Source organism: Pecten maximus, chromosome 8, assembly GCF_902652985.1.
Source record: "Pecten maximus chromosome 8, xPecMax1.1, whole genome shotgun sequence".
NCBI classification, from domain to species: domain Eukaryota; kingdom Metazoa; phylum Mollusca; class Bivalvia; order Pectinida; family Pectinidae; genus Pecten; species Pecten maximus.
Genome location: NC_047022.1, coordinates 12,333,653 through 12,350,482, shown reverse-complemented (window position 1 = coordinate 12,350,482; position 16,830 = coordinate 12,333,653). Strand labels below are relative to the sequence as shown.

The 16,830-nt window shown below is 36.5% G+C and overlaps 1 protein-coding gene across 8 annotated transcripts in view; it reads right to left on the bottom strand.

The window, feature by feature from the left end:
• LOC117332479 (anucleate primary sterigmata protein B-like) overlaps positions 1-16,830 on the bottom strand; it is a 118,774-nt gene that overhangs the window by 97,401 nt on the left and 4,543 nt on the right. The window lies entirely within an intron of this gene.

The following is a 16,830-nucleotide window of genomic DNA, read 5'->3' as shown; positions in this document are numbered from 1 at the left end:
CTGCATTTTGTCAGTCGGTGAAAATAAACACTGATTTGAGTAGCTACCCATATGATAGTTAACCCTGTATCAAATGTTATATAAACCAATATGTTTATTAGCATTTATTGACCAATATTCCAATACATTGTCAGTCGTTCACCAGGAGGTTTTGAATTTACAGCAGTAATATGAGTATCACCCTAGAAAACCGTTACCCATACATAAAATATCATCCAATGGATTGCAAATATCGCACGAGCCCTGAACAAATCAACCGTAAACAGTGTACTTTCTATACGAAGATCACGAAACGATGAAAATGAAATCATAAGTTATGATATAAAATGTATCGAATCAATCAACCACAACATACAAATGAGAAATGTCCTGGGTAGTTATTCCTATGTAAACCAGTCATTTGGAAAATTGTTTATGCTTCAGTGAATGCTAGCCATTGGAAGTGTACAATTCTGTTGGTTTTCAGCGGGATGGCAGAAGAGCTGTGAAGATAAACATGCCACTGTACATTGTACTGTTTTAGACTCTAGATTTGATGACAAAAATGTATACTAACTCAATATAAAATAATCATAAATATCTTATTTAAAAATTTAAATAGTCTCTTTTAATACCTATGGGTTTTTTTTTTTATTTTTTTTTTTTTGTACAATGTTAATGGTTGGTTGGATGGGTGACAACAGTCTCCTCATATCTTACCCAAAACTGCCTTTTTCGTCATAGCCGTATAATTTTCTTTTTGGCCCGGATATGATGCGACAGGTGGCGTTCCTGGTCAACATGAAGTATGTGATTGGTCAATGTAGCGGTAAATGCAAAATGCATGTATACAGTTAAAAACGAAAAAAAGTAAAGATTTAATGCAAGCTGAATAAGTTGATGAATCTTTTCAAATGGCAAATCAATAAACTTACATTCCTGATTCAAAAATGATTCAAACTGATATAATTTTGTTATCCGTGCTGAAACGCATAATATCGTTAATCTATTTCACGAGCAGTTTTACATTATAACCACCAGCATTAAAACTATGCCATTTATCTTTTTTAAAGATATTTCTTGTTTATTGTATTCTCTGCTACCCTTCCAAACATCCCTTGCTTGAAATCAGAATACTGTGTTGCATAGCTTGAATGAAGGCAATCAGTATGACACTCAATTTTCAAATTCTCCGAAGAATTTTTCTTTCCTAACAAAATTTCAGAAAACTGACAGGTATGTCACTTTAATTGACAAATTGGACGTTTAAATGCTACACTTAATATCGTTACCCCAATTAGTCCCCGTCATACCTGAGTAAACATATACCTGTTATACCTTGAGGGAGGTACAGGAACGTAGTTCCAAATACACCCAATTAACCGCAATCAAATTCAGAAATACTTACACAACATTCTGAGACAAATTCTAAACTTGTTAAAATGTCACTTCTATCCATTAACTTCGCTAATGAATGTGTCGTTTCTTCCAATACATTTTTTTTTTATGTTGAAGTAGATCCCAAAGTTCCAATTTGAAAACAAACGTGAATTAATAATCACAAATCTCTTGTCAGAGATAATATTGGAAACAGTGACCACTTGTGTTTGCCTTTCAGTGTTAAACTGTATATCTACATCTAAGAAAAACTGACCATATATAAATGCATCTTCATCAAACTGAAGATCATGTCAATTTGTAAGCAACTGGATGTATGTTAATTTGGAATAATTTCTATAGTAAGGCATTAAAGAATTTAAGAAAAGTTCCTAGACTCTTCTTAAAATCAAATAATGCTAATTACTATGGAAATGTTTTAATTAAGAGATTTCCTTAAGTCAGAGAAATATTGATGAAATTTAGGCCATGTCTTGTATGATGAGTAGGAGCAATAACGGTGTCTGATATCAGTTTGATGGTGCGCTATTTGCATCATAGAAGAGCAAAAATATTCTGACTTTCAGTAAAACAGTGGGGGAGCTATGTGATAAAGTGCAACAGAGCTACAGATATTATATAGGTAGGTAAAGGCTGGACGTAATTCACAAATTGATAGCTGTCTTATTATCATATAGAACACATTTCTATGCTGTATTTGACAAGGTGACTTTGTCTTGTTGTCTGGGACATGTACAAACATTCAAATAATCAATTAAGATAATGATTACATAATACTTAAATGCTAAATAAATTTAAACCGAATTGTGCTTTAACTCTGATAGCTACAATTCAATTTTTTTTTATTATTATTATCATTTTCCTTGCTGTAAATGTCTCGAAATTTATTGTACACAGTGAAAAAGAGTTTTTTTAAAGAGAATTTTGAACAAGTTTATAGCTATCAACCCTTCCAAAATATGGTGATTTCTCCTTAAGTTTTGATCAGAATTGTCACATTTAAATTCTAACAACTTCTTAAACCACTAATGTTTTTAACAATGAGCATTACACAACGGTTTCGAGGACCCAGTTGTCCAGATTATGCAGGTTTTATATACACAAATATGTTAGCATGATATCCAGTAAAATGATTTGTTTAGACAGGTGTCCAGATTATACAGGTTTTATATACACAAATATGTTAGCATGATATCCAGTAAAATGATTTGTTTAGACAGGTGTCCAGATTATACAGGTTTTATATACACAAATATGTTAGCATGATATCCAGTAAAAGGATTTGTTTAGACAGGTGTCCAGATTATACAGGTTTTATATACACAAAAATGTTAGCATGATATCCAGTAAAAGGATTTGTTTAGACAGGTGTCCAGATTATACAGGTTTTATATACACAAATATGTTAGCATGATATCCAGTAAAATGATTTGTTTAGACAGGTGTCCAGATTATACAGGTTTTATATACACAAATATGTTAGCATGATATCCAGTAAAGGGATTTGTTTAGACAGGTGTCCAGATTATACAGGTTTTACTGATAACTGGTTACAGGAAACTTTCTACAATCTTGAAATATTTATTTTCTTAACTTAAACTGAAGTCCTTCTAATCAACCATTGATTTAATTGTTGAATCTGTCGTATCAAAATAAAATCAATGTCATATCAGCTGGTTAATGGTGAAGTTTAACTCGCCACAACATGTGCTAGGGATGTGTAGTGTAAAATATCTGTACTGTCTGAAATATTTAAATTTGGGGTTTGTCGGCTATAAATGAACCAGATATATCAAATATCAACGTCAGGACTGAATAGTATGTAGTTGATACCATCAATAAAAACATTTATATGTAAATAATTAAGTCTAAACAGTGTGGCTATCAGATTTCATCCAATATAAATATATACTGATCATGGAAGTTTTACTCTGTAATCAGCTGATATCAAAGTGGTCCAAATTGTTTTAAACTTAAAATTCCATTACCCGCAATTCAATACCATGTAAAATATCGGCACAGGGGTATGTGATAATGTTTTTGAGATTCATAATTAAATATAGTGTACACAACTCCCCTAGAGACATTGTTACATGTACATATCCCTGTGATAAGAGAACACAAAAAGATCATTTAAATTCAAGTGTAAACGTGGAGAGCATTATCTTACTTGCTCAGGCTAGAGGGAAATTTTCTTTTAGCCTAGTGGTAGTACAGTGGACCCGCGATAATCCGGACGCCGATAGTCCGGAAAACTCACAGTCCAGACGGAAATGCACGGGAACGGATTTCCGTAACGTTATTTGTACTCACCAGTCCGGAAATTCGGATTCCGATTCCGGAAGCCCATTTTGGGAACGGAACGTACTTTTCATTAGTAAATTTCCCTCAATAATCCGGACAATTTTTTCACCAGGAGGAGAAAAAAATGTCGGGGCAAGTCACCCGTGTCGACAGCTGTACAGACTATCGCTTGACACTGTGCATAGTCATAGCGACCGCTGCCAGGTCATAGCCCCGGGTGTTTACCTGTGTTACAATGTGTAGCTTTTGTTTTTATAACGGTACATTGCTTTTTCTCTACGACCTAAATGTTACAGAATTTATGCACAAACATACTGTACGTGATACGATAATTAATCAATCTCAAATACATGTAATAAATTTATGATCGGTAATTAACATCATTAGCACTTGTATTGGGTAAACACGGATATCGGCTTTGTAACACCGTTACGTGAAACGATGACTCATTGAAAGCATGTTATTAATTACATACACATTTACGTATTAAGCAGTGATCACAAGAACTGGGTTGATTACACACAAGTTAGTCAATAGTCGTCAAATTCTTAAGTAAGCGTCACATTGTTAAGTGAATACGGGTTTAATAATTATCGGACATCTTGGGTGGTTCTCGCTGGTCGCGTACTTCTAAATAGATAGCTTGGGGTTTCTGGTACGTAAAAATCATAAAAAAACATGGACTGACGGTAAGTTGTAAAATCCGGGTATTTTATTTAAGGTATTTAACGTTTGTAATTTCTACTTGTTTGTGAACCTCCGGGACATGACACATGTGTGTTGTTTGTAGGTCACATATGCCCGCTATAAATAAAACAACTTTCACTTTACATGTTCTTTTAAAAACATAGTTTATTTTTTACTTTCTACAAAACAAAACAAGAATCATATCAGAAACATATATATATTTATTGTTAAAAAGTCTGACAATTAGACGTGTTTATGAAACGTCCCGGATTGTATATAATCAAGGGAGATAAATCTTACACGACGTTTTTTTTTGACCTGGTACACGAAATTCGGCAGTCCGGAAAACTCGTAATCCGGACGGTTTGGACAGGGAACGAAGGTGTTCGGATTATCGAGGGTCCACTGTAAATGTGGCAGCTCAGGCTCAAAGGGAATTTCCTTTAGTCTAGTGGTAGAATGTCCACTCAGAAAGTAAAAGGTTGCTAGTCCAAGGCTCAGTGTGGGTACTACAGACTAGAGGGAATTTCCCTTGTGGGCACTACAGGCTAGAGGGAATTTCCCTTTAGTCTAGTGGTAGAATGTCCACTTAGAAGGTAAAAGGTTGCTGTTTCAAGGCCCAGTGTGGGCAGCACAGGCTAGAGGGAATTTCCCTTTACCCTAGTGGTAGAATGTCCACTCAGAATGTAAAAGGTTGCTAGTCCAAGGCTCAGTGTGGGCACTACAGGCTAGAGGGAATTTCCCTTGTGGGCACTACAGGCTAGAGGGAATTTCCCTTTAGTCTAGTGGTAGAATGTCCACTTAGAAAGTAAAAGGTTGCTAGTCCAAGGCTCAGTGTGGGTACTACAGACTAGAGGGAATTTCCCTTTAGTCTAGTGGTAGAATGTCCACTCAGAAAGTAAAAGGTTGCTAGTCCAAGGCTCAGTGTGGGCACTACAGACTAGAGCTCGAGGGAATTCCCCTTTACCCTAGTGGTAAGATATGTCCACTCAGAGAGCAACAGCTGGATATTTCGAAGCCTATTATGGGCAGGGAATTTTTTATCATTCCTTCCAGTAACAGATTTGGTGCCATTGACCATTCCAAGTGTGAACTATAGGAGATTTAGAGGCTTCCTTGGAGCTAAAGAACTTTGTGAAGGGGGAGTAGTGTAAAAGTGGCCAGTATAGATCGCCTTACTAACTCACAAAGTGAGGTCACTAGGCAGGAATTTTTCATTACTCCTAGCCAATACATTAATGTCCAATGCTCTTGATATGCTGTAACTGCATGTCTGCCAAGCTCTGAAAATCCATTTTCATTAATCTTGCAGAGTCAAATCATTCAGTTACAAGCTTTAAGCATTCTGCCAAGCTTTGAAAATATATTTTTTTATTAGTGTAGTATGGTCAAAACATGCATTCATAAGCACACGAAGCCTGCAAAACTCTGAAAACATCCATTTTTTATAAATCTTCATCAATAATCAGAAATAAAATATTCATAACTTAAAAGAGATAAAGCACCAAAACCCAACATGAACTGGTGGAGTCTAACATTATACAACAGGGAGAAATGGACTACGTACCTCACCTGGGAAATAGAAAACCAGTATCAATATTAGAAAGTCTATTATTGACGTACTGGTTCTATATCACCCTTGTGAAACCTGAAAACTGACACAGGAAACAGTGGAATGTCACATACACACCTATAGAACAGTCAGTGTATTGTTTCTGGTATTGCATTACCTAAATCGATCTGCCAAAACATTGAGCTCACTTTGATCACATTAAAATGCAATGATGGATTTGTCCATACAGTGGTGTTAAATCTAACCCATAAATACAATACCTTATCAATGCTTAATCTTACATATACGCAACCAGTTTTATTTCCAATATCGAAACCAGATATCAATTGGCAATCTGCTTCTAATTATTGTGTATCGTAACAGCGTAATTTCTTTTTTAATGGTTTATTTTTCACACATTTCACATCTGTTTATAATTACTGTCAATTAGTTCAATAAATTTTATTTTGTTGTTGTCATTCAGACAGGTGTATACAACTAGATGGTATTGAAAGAGGGTCTCTACAGCAAGTTTGGCTTTGGTACTTATAGAGAGGTGGTCTCTAAGGCAGGTCTGACTATAGACAGGTGGTCCCTAAGGCAGGTCTGACTATAGACAGGTGGTCCCTAAGGCAGGTCTGACTATAGACAGGGGGTCCCTAAGGTAGGTCTGACTATAGACAGGTAGTCTCTAAGGCAGGTCTGACTAAGTTATAGACAGGGGGTCCCTAAGGCAGGTCTGACTATAGACAGGGGGTCCCTTAGGCAGGTCTGACTATAGACAGGTGGTCCCTAAGGCAGGTCTGACTATAGACAGGAGGTCTCTAAGGCAGGTCTGACTATAGACAGGGGTCCCTAAGGCAAGTCTGACTAAGTTATAGACAGGGGGTCCCTAAGGTAGGTCTGACTATAGACAGGTGGTCTCTAAGGCAGGTCTGACTATAGACAGGTGGTCCCTAAGGCAAGTCTGACTATAGACAGGGGGTCTCTAAGGCAGGTCTGACTATAGACAGGTGGTCTCTAAGGCAGGTCTGACTATAGACAGGTGGTCCCTAAGGCAGGTCTGACTATAGACAGGTGGTCTCTAAGGCAGGTCTGACTATAGACAGGTGGTCCCTAAGGCAGGTCTGACTATAGACAGGTGGTCCCTAAGGCAGGTCTGACTATAGACAGGTGGTCTCTAAGGCAGGTCTGACTATAGACAGGTGGTCCCTAAGGCAGGTCTGACTATAGACAGGGGGTCCCTAAGGCAGGTCTGACTATAGACAGGGGGTCCCTAAGGCAGGTCTGACTATAGACAGGGGTCCCTAAGGCAGGTCTGACTATAGACAGGGGGTCCCTAAGGCAGGTCTGACTATAGACAGGGGGTCCCTAAGGCAGGTCTGACTATAGACAGGGGGTCCCTAAGGCAGGTCTGACTATAGACAGGGGGTCTCTAAGGCAGGTCTGACTATAGACAGGTGGTCCCTAAGGCAGGTCTGACTATAGACAGGTGGTCTCTAAGGCAGGTCTGACTATAGACAGGTGGTCCCTAAGACAGGTATGACTAAGTTATAGACAGGAGGTCCCTAAGGCAGGTATGACTAAGTTATAGACAGATGGTCCCTAAGGCAGGTCTGACTAAGTTATAGACAGAGGGTCCCTTGGACATGTCTGACTAAGTTATAGACAGGTGGTCTCTAAGGCAGGTCCGACTATAGACAGGTGGTCTCTAAGGCAGGTCTGACTATAGACAGGGGGTCCCTAAGGCAGGTCTGACTATAGACAGGTGGTCCTTAAGGCAGGTCTGACTATAGACAGGTGGTCTCTAAGGCAGGTCTGACTAAGTTATAGACAGGGGGTCCCTTGGACAGGTCTGACTAAGTTATAGACAGGGGGTCTCTTGGACAGGTCTGACTAAGTTATAGACAGGTGGTCCCTAAGGTAGGTCTGACTAAGTTATAGACAGGGGTCCCTAAGGCAGGTCTGACTAAGTTATAGACAGGTGGTCCCTAAGGCAGGTTTGACTAAGTTATAGACAGGTGGTCCCTTAGGCAGGTCTGACTAAGTTATAGACAGGGGGTCCCTAAGGCAGGTCTGACTAAGTTATAGACAGGGGGTCCCTAAGGCAGGTCTGACTACAGACAGGGGTCCCTAAGGCAGGTCTGACTAAGTTATAGACAGGGGGTCCCTAAGGCAGGTCTGACTATAGACAGGGGGTCCCTAAGGCAGGTCTGACTATAAACAGGTGGTCCCTAAGGCAGGTCTGACTATAAACAGGTGGTCCCTAAGGCAGGTCTGACTATAAACAGGTGGTCCCTAAGGCAGGTCTGACCAAGTTATAGACAGGGGGTCTCTAAGGCAGGTCTGACTAAGTTATCGACAGGTGGTCCCTAAGACAGGTTTGACTATAGACAGGTGGTCCCTAAGACAGGTTTGACTATAGACAGGTGGTCCCTAAGTCAGGTTTGACTATAGACTGGTGGTCTTTAAGGCAGGTTTGACTGTACATACTTCACATCCCTTCACAAAGAATGCTTGCTTCATTTTTTGAATTTTTCATTTTCATGAATGGCTCTACATCTTTATTTTCCAGAATTGCTGACTATGAAATAATGGTTTGCATACATAAAACTGTAAGGTAACATAAACAGTCTAACATTACATATATATACATGGTAGGTCAAGCTAGAATATGAAATGCCGCGTGCTACTTTAAATGAAAAATATTTCTGTTGAGAATGAATGTGTGATAATAGATCATACAGATGTGACTTTTCACACTTTAATTGATTTCCAATCTGCTCAACATCTAAACAGGTAAACAGTCTAAAGACCTACTTGACCCACGCTACCAGACTAGGGAAGATTGTTGTACCCAAATTCACCAATACTGATCAATCTTCAATCACAAGAGGTTTCCTCGAGTGCTCGATAAATACGCCATGTCGTTTACGCGCGTGAAGACCTTTATTGTTAGCTTTCAAACATTGCTACAATTTCATGAATGTCATAGATGTCAATATTTTTCTGAGTTCTAATGAACAAACTAAAATTGCTAACTTTTAGTGTAGTATACACTTATAAGATTTTGTCTCTGCACTCAAAAATATAAAAAAAAATATGCACAATTTACAAAACTGCTGTATGGTGAATCTGTTTTCAAATCAGACTATTTATAAGATTTTATATTTACCATATTGCAAATAATTTATCACTGTGAGAGCAATGACAGTCATAAGCACAATGAATGCCATTGTCAGATGACATGATGCATTGCTACATTGAGATCCTCATTTGTTACATATTCGATGAAGCATTCGAACTTCCCCATTCAATGTTGTATAGTGCTCTGTCCAGTATTAAGTTTGATGCAGTATTCAACGATCCAAGCAACTCTAAATCCAAATACCCATTCCCGGCTACATCACAGCTCTGTTCAATACATTCAATGCAGCATGCGACACTGAATTCAGATAAACGTGTATGTATATATGTATTCAAAAACAGTATTCAATTCTACATAGTAGTTCCATTCAAAGCTACATATTATTCTACTTCCAAAGCACAAATCAAGTACCTGTATTGCTTTTCTCCATTTTTGAAAAAAAAAATTGTGAATTGATGCATATAAGATTAATTTTCCATTGTTTGTATGCAGTATTCTGATTGGCTGAGTCTTTCTTTTCATACCTCTATGAAAAAAGAAATGCAAATGTTGTGAAAATCACCTGACGTCACCTTACGACCTTGATGTATGTTACGTATTGATCTATTCAAAAGAATCCTTTATCAAATAAGTAAAATTGTATATAAAACATGTTTAAAAATTAAAATACAGTTTGAAATTAATTATAAGCATTATTTTCAATATTTTTCAGTTTCATAGGGGTATAAACAAGTTATTTGCAAGCAATTGTAAGAATCAGCAATGCAGATTCATTCATACAGTTTGCAAACAATTTTTCTTTCATACCCATATATTTGTGGCACTGCCACTATATAACCCTACCAATTCAGTTGCGAGTTCACCAGCTTATGAACTGCCAAATGAAATTGAATTAGAAAATTTCAAAAAAAAATCGCACGACAAATAAAAAATCGCAGATGGTAAATATAAGCATTGAACGGCTTTCAGTTGGCATTCATAGTCAATATGAATGCCAACTGGACAGAGGCAAATTCCATGAAGCGCGCTACGTTCAATGCTTAAATGAAACTAAAAAATATCAACATCAATGCTTAAATAAAAATAATAATGAACTGATGCATATGTATAAAAAGATTTGTGAACGCATTTATTAACTTTCATTCCTATAACTTTGAAACAGACACAAAATAAGTGTGTAACATGTGTCTTCTTTCTCTACACATTAAATTACCAATTTTAACAAACAACGATTCAGGAGAGAAATCAGCTAACATTTCTGTACTGATATTAAACTGTACCTGTGGCTTGTATTGGACACTTGTGAGACCATAAATCACTGTATCTATTGGAACTTCACAAGATGGTAGTCAATAAAGGGCTCAATCTGCATCATAAATACGGCAATGAAGTAAATATTGGCGGAGATATTGACTCCCTTGTGACTAGCCTCCTTGTTGACACACATACCAATGTACTTCACACATATCAACTTCTATATAATATTGAAGGAATTCGCCATTCCATAAAATAAGCTCATTGGAATTATATTGATCAGAAAGCAGTCTTATACCGTATATATCTCTCCAAAATGACGCTCATAAATCACTTCAAAGCAACTATTTAAGGAGTTTCATTGATATTTTTGATAACTGAAAATCTCAAAGATTTATAACAAATGACCATTCTATGCTACTGTTGTATGTTTTTATGACACCAATCTCAGCTTTGTCTGTATCCGTCATTGTAAGAAACTGCATACATTTCAGTTTTAAAGTCATAAACTAAACATATGTCAACCAAATTTATGATTCTAAACTAAAGGAGACTTGAATCAAGAGAAAGTGTATATTTCAAAGCAATTACTGTTTGTTCGTGTGTTGCTGACTTCATCGCCTTTAATGAACAGCCAAATAGCCAAGGCCATTTTTAGGTTGGGCCTCCTTGTAGTAGCTGGTGTCTACCTCGCTGAAAAACATACGGGAGGCCCATTGTGCTCTAGACTATCCAGAGCAAATGGGATAAAGAATTTAATTGACAAATTCAAGGACACAATCAGAACAGCATAATCCTGAAGAGACTGAAACAGACATCCTCACATGATATTGCATCGTCGATGTGCTATACCTGAACTACGGCAGCACTTGATGTAAAGGAGAAAGAAAGAAAATAACAAAATACCTTAATAAGATTGTGTGGATATATTGGTGGTCATACATCAGGCTTCACTCACTATCACATAGATAGAACTGTGGGAGAAGATTATACTCTCCCGCTGAATTTGATTGGACTACAAAACAGCGAGTGACCCCCTAAACTGTCCTCTGGCAGATAATGATATCTGTGATGGCTACAAGGCAGTGGACAATAAGTCAATCAAACAAACAAAGGAACCCTAAACTTTAAACACATACAATGTACTTGTCAAGGGGTTAAATTATTTGAAAATTGAAGATTTTTGGTTTTAATAAATTCAATCATTTTTGCAGCTTAAACAGATTAACACAACTCAGTTTTTTAGAATAAAACATATCAGGTAAGTCTCGATCCAGTCTCAATATCTCCAGTTAGAGAACTAAATTTGCACTGGAGATTGATAAAACTGAAATAAACTGGAGACTCAAGTTCACAAACGTAGACTTTAAAGGTGCTGTATGTGAACTTTAGCTGTTGTGGAGATGTAAAAGACAAATCAACAACAGTGATCAAATGAATATATCCAGTAGCAATTACAACACAAATTATCATACATCAGTTAGATTCATATTTCAAATTAATAACTTGGATCTTTTCCACATCACACACAGCCTACACAAGCTTCTATAAGCCTGGACCTTTACATTGGAAATATTTGATCGTCTGTTTCCTGAACTTTGAAACAAAATGCTCTTAATTCCTCCCTTTGATCGCCATCCCTGCTGTGACTCCCACCGTGACCTACATAAGTATCATTGATTCCTGGCTAAGTGGGCCTTTTCATTATAAGCACTTCTGTCAATTCCTCGATCTCCAGATTGTTGTAAAATCAATCAGGATTATAAACTGCAAAATGGCATAGAATGTAGGTAGAATGAGACAGGTGAGAGTATTGGGGTAAGTTGTAATTTATTGTGACGAGGCTGACATAGATAACACTACAGACCTCCCCAGATCAGGCTGTGTTTGATTTGTATATCCCTACAATGAGATTTGAACTAAGAACCACCTGTATACAGGATAGATACACAAATATTGTCAAAAATGCCTACTCACAGACCCCCCATATATCTCAAATATGGCCACGCATACAAAGAGGGCAAACACATCCGTACAAGACGGATCAAGTATTCCATCTCAAAGATCCTGATATGTCTCAATTCCAAAGGCCAAGCAGACGTTAAAGTCAAGTAAAAAAAGCATGCTGGGTATTGCTAAAGCAAAACATGTCCCCTTCCGACCCCCGCTAAAAATAGTAACAGTGACCTTGACCCAAAACCCTGAAACTCAAACTTGATATGTAGGTACTCATACTGAGTTATATATACCAACTTTCAGCAACATACCTTGAAGCATGGCTGAGAAATGTGCTTAAAACTGAGCGGATGGACAGATGGACAGATAGACGGACAGAGAGGAAACCTATATTCCCCCTGGTTTCACTGGAAGGGAACTAAAAATTCATTAAACCGAACCTACATGCTTCCCCTTACAATGGGCATGTCGGCAAGAACTAGAAAAGATTTCTTCAAAATGGACAAATACATCAGTATTCATATGCCATGGAATATCCTACACCACAGTTCACAGACCAAAAGACACGTACATCTTACAACTACAATTACGAAAGGCAGACAGACATTTAAGTACAGTGTACATTGTACTAAAAAAAAACTCAACATGGAACAGGCAGACACATCACTATATCTGCTGTCAAATATTCCACATCACTGATCAAACTCCCTGTACAAATGCTTTGGCCAAGTCAGTCTCACAAACACAAGTTAATTCTACAAGTAATGACATAATCACTTCCAATCTTTCAGGTGAACCAAAACAAAACAAAAGACAGCTGTCAGTCTCCATTACTCAGGACGTTCACTTATAGGCAATGTGCTTACTAGCAAATCACAAGATAAAATATTTTTGTTTCTCCATCTACTACACAATACCTTAACTTCAATTTGATGAATGATGAATGAAAGTTACCAGTCTGCTTTTCAAGATTAAACAAGAAATATCTTTAAAAAAGATAAACGGCATAGTTTTAATGCTGGTAGTTATAATGTAAAACTGCTGGTGAAATAAATCAACGAACTAATGCGTTTCAGCACGGATAACAAAATTATATCAGTTTGAATCATTTTTGGTGATAATAAGACTTCATTTGAATGAGGAATATAATTTTATTAATGTGTCATTTGAATAGATACATCCACTTATTCAGCTTGCATTCAATCTTAACTTTGTTTCGTTTTTAACTGCATATCTGCATTTTGCATCTACCTCTACATTGACCAATCACATACTTCATCTTGACCAGTAACGCTACCTGTCGCGTCATATCCGGGGCCAAAAGAATATTATATGGCTATGCCGAAAAAATACTTAAGAAAATGCATAAGATTTCTTATTCAGTCTTGAAAAATGTCTTCCGTACTGATTTTCACGCTGATAACACTGACATGCAACAATTAGCTTTACTCTGTGTAGAAAAGGAGATGGGGTGTATTAGTATTATACGTCAATTATCAAGACTTCTCTTCGTTATCTATTTTCAGTCAGTATCCATAAAAGTATCAAAGGTCCAAATAAGGACTAATATTGAATCAGCGTGTGAAATCATGCAAAATCTTAAAATAAACAAGTTTCTTAAGTGCATTAGATGTTTGTCTATATAACATTTAATTACTGCGAACAGTGTATCTGCAACAGACAGCCAGACAAAGAGACAAACGATCAGAATTTAATTACCTTTAGATTAACGACGTTTAGACAATCAATGACCTGTATAATGGTCACCGCTGATATCGGTCTCAGTCGGGGAGTACATAGTCATGGCCTTCAATTACTACACAATACCTACACTGGTACATACTTTATCAGGTGTGTAAGGGAGAATGTAAACAGTCAAGCTTATTTATTAAATTACCCATGATTGAATCAGACAATTTCTGAATTAGAAGACAGAAAACAACATTTATAACTAGCACACAGTAATTTATACATAAATTATTTACATTATATGGATGGGAACCCTCTATACCAGACTCAATACATACATACGGATTATCTATGGTTATAGATCATACAATACTGTAAATCACTTATATTTCGTGAGTACTTAATTTCGCGAACTCACCTCATTCGACTTCTTTGCGAATACATAATTTTCGCGAATTCTGATCTCAAAATGACTTTCAATTCGCGAATGACGTTAACAGGTCGGCGATATCGTCATGTGGAGAGTGAAGTGAGTTGTTTTCAACATAAATAAAGCTAATTACTTTAACGGCGATGTCTGTTTACCATCTAAAGATTATGGTATATTCAACATGGATGCCACTTATTCTTGTCATTCTTATATAGATATTCGTGAGGGATTTGAATTCGCATTTGACTCTCCTCGCGAATTAACGCAAAAATAAATCCCACGCGAAATATAAGTGATTTACAGTAGTTCCTGGTTTTCACAGTGTTCATCAACTTTGTTCTTGAAACTGTGAACACTCTTCGCTGATATTGTGTCCTCTGTGGACAGTTCCATTTTCACACTGCCCTTACGGAGAAGTCTTTCCAAGTGAAATTCTCATCTGATGGCGAAATTTTGGAGTATCAATCGCCTCCTACTGCAATGCTGCAAAGTCCTACCTTCCCATTATGTTATAACAAAGGTATTGGATTATCAGTTCATACTTTTATTTTTACGTTTTGTATTACTGTCTCTTATTGACTTATTTTCATCTGGATATTATTTAAAGGATTTTAGATACAGTCTAGATCACATGACAACAACATGGTGCCCTTTTGGTGCCATGTCAACCTATCTATTGCACATAACAACAGAAAAGCTTTACATCAATTATTTATATGTTTATGAATTCAAAGCAGTTTTTCCAGTAAATAAACACAAATAACAGAATTTTTTTTTTTTATAATTTGATAGAACAATATTTGAATATTTAAAAATAATCTCTGAAACATAGATATATCGGACATTGTCAAATTACATTTACGATCAATATGAATGCCATCTGGGTGACGGTGTAATCATGAGGTCCTATGGACTTCGATTGATTTTGATCCTATTTTACATATTTCATTTTTCAAAATGACAATCTTACGAACATGATTAATGATAAAATACACAGTTACACGGCCATCTTTTATCTAACTGTCACTTATTATGTTCTAGGGAACTTGCTCAACTTTTGTCTTTTTCTTTTCTTCATAGAACTCTCCACATTTTAAAATGAGCCTATATCATTAATCAAGACATGATTGCTGGAAAAGAAAAGTCCAAACAAGGTCATTATGTATATGGAACCAAAATTGATTGATTTTTGAAACTCCATCGTGCATTTCACTTGAAATATGATAAAACTGCTTAAGATGCTTGACCATGTGTCAAATCAATTATAAATTACTTCAGGAAAATTTAAAGGTACAGAAAAAAAACATTAATCTTCAAATAGATCTTTTATGATTCAACTTATTTTTGACATTATGAATGTGTTTTTAACAACCAAAGTTAAAACACAATTCCAAAATTGAGTACCAGAGCTGGTTTGCATAAAAAAAATCAATATTTCTGCTTTGATGACATTTTAAATCCTGAATTAACAGCTTCAGTGGTGCAAGTCATGAATACAGTGAGGATATATTACCAGAGATTTAATGTGTATTGCTGGAAAGATTAATACTTTTTTAGTAATATCATTATATTATATGGAATTGATGATAACATCAGATCCTAAGAAACAGAAATATTATCTGTATGACGATCTCCATTCAAATGATATATTAGTATACCTTTTTATGTATTGTCTCTGTAAAATTGAATAGCTTAAAATACATCAAGTCACTCAGAGAATTTTTATCTCTGGCATTTTACCAGTATCACCAAAACAGTACTGCAATTGCAGTTGACATTTTCTACAAACAGTTACTCCCTGGTAATCCAAATGAGTTTTAATTATTACTTTAACTCACATTTCTTCTCAGTCTTGTGTTGAAGTTGATATTAGTCTAACCATCAATAGATGATAATCTATCTTACATTCTATGTGTCTTACAAATGCTAATTAGGTTGTGACAGGACTGGTGAGTGAAGTCAGTGATAAATATACTGATTCCCATACAGTATTGTTTGTTTGTTTGTTTGTTTTTGTTTAACATCCTATTAACAGCCAGGGTCATTTAAGGACGTGCCAGGTTTTGGAGGTGGAGGAAAGCCGGAGTACCCGGAGAAAAACCACCGGCCTATGGTCAGTACCTGGCAACTGCCCCACTTAGGTTTCGAACTCGCAACCCAGAGGTGGAGGGCTAGTGATAAAGTGTCGAGACACCTTAACCACTCGGCCACCGCGGCCCCATACAGTATTGTAAACACTAGAAATACACTAAGAATTTAATCATTCTATCTGTGATTAATTTGGCAGTAATGGGATTGGATTCTAGACCTATAATGTATACATGATTTGTAGTATGATATTGGACCATGCTTTACCTATGACAAGTCTAAATGACAACAACCAATTCTGTAACACACACACCAACCTTCCAATTTTTGAGGTTTGAAACAGGA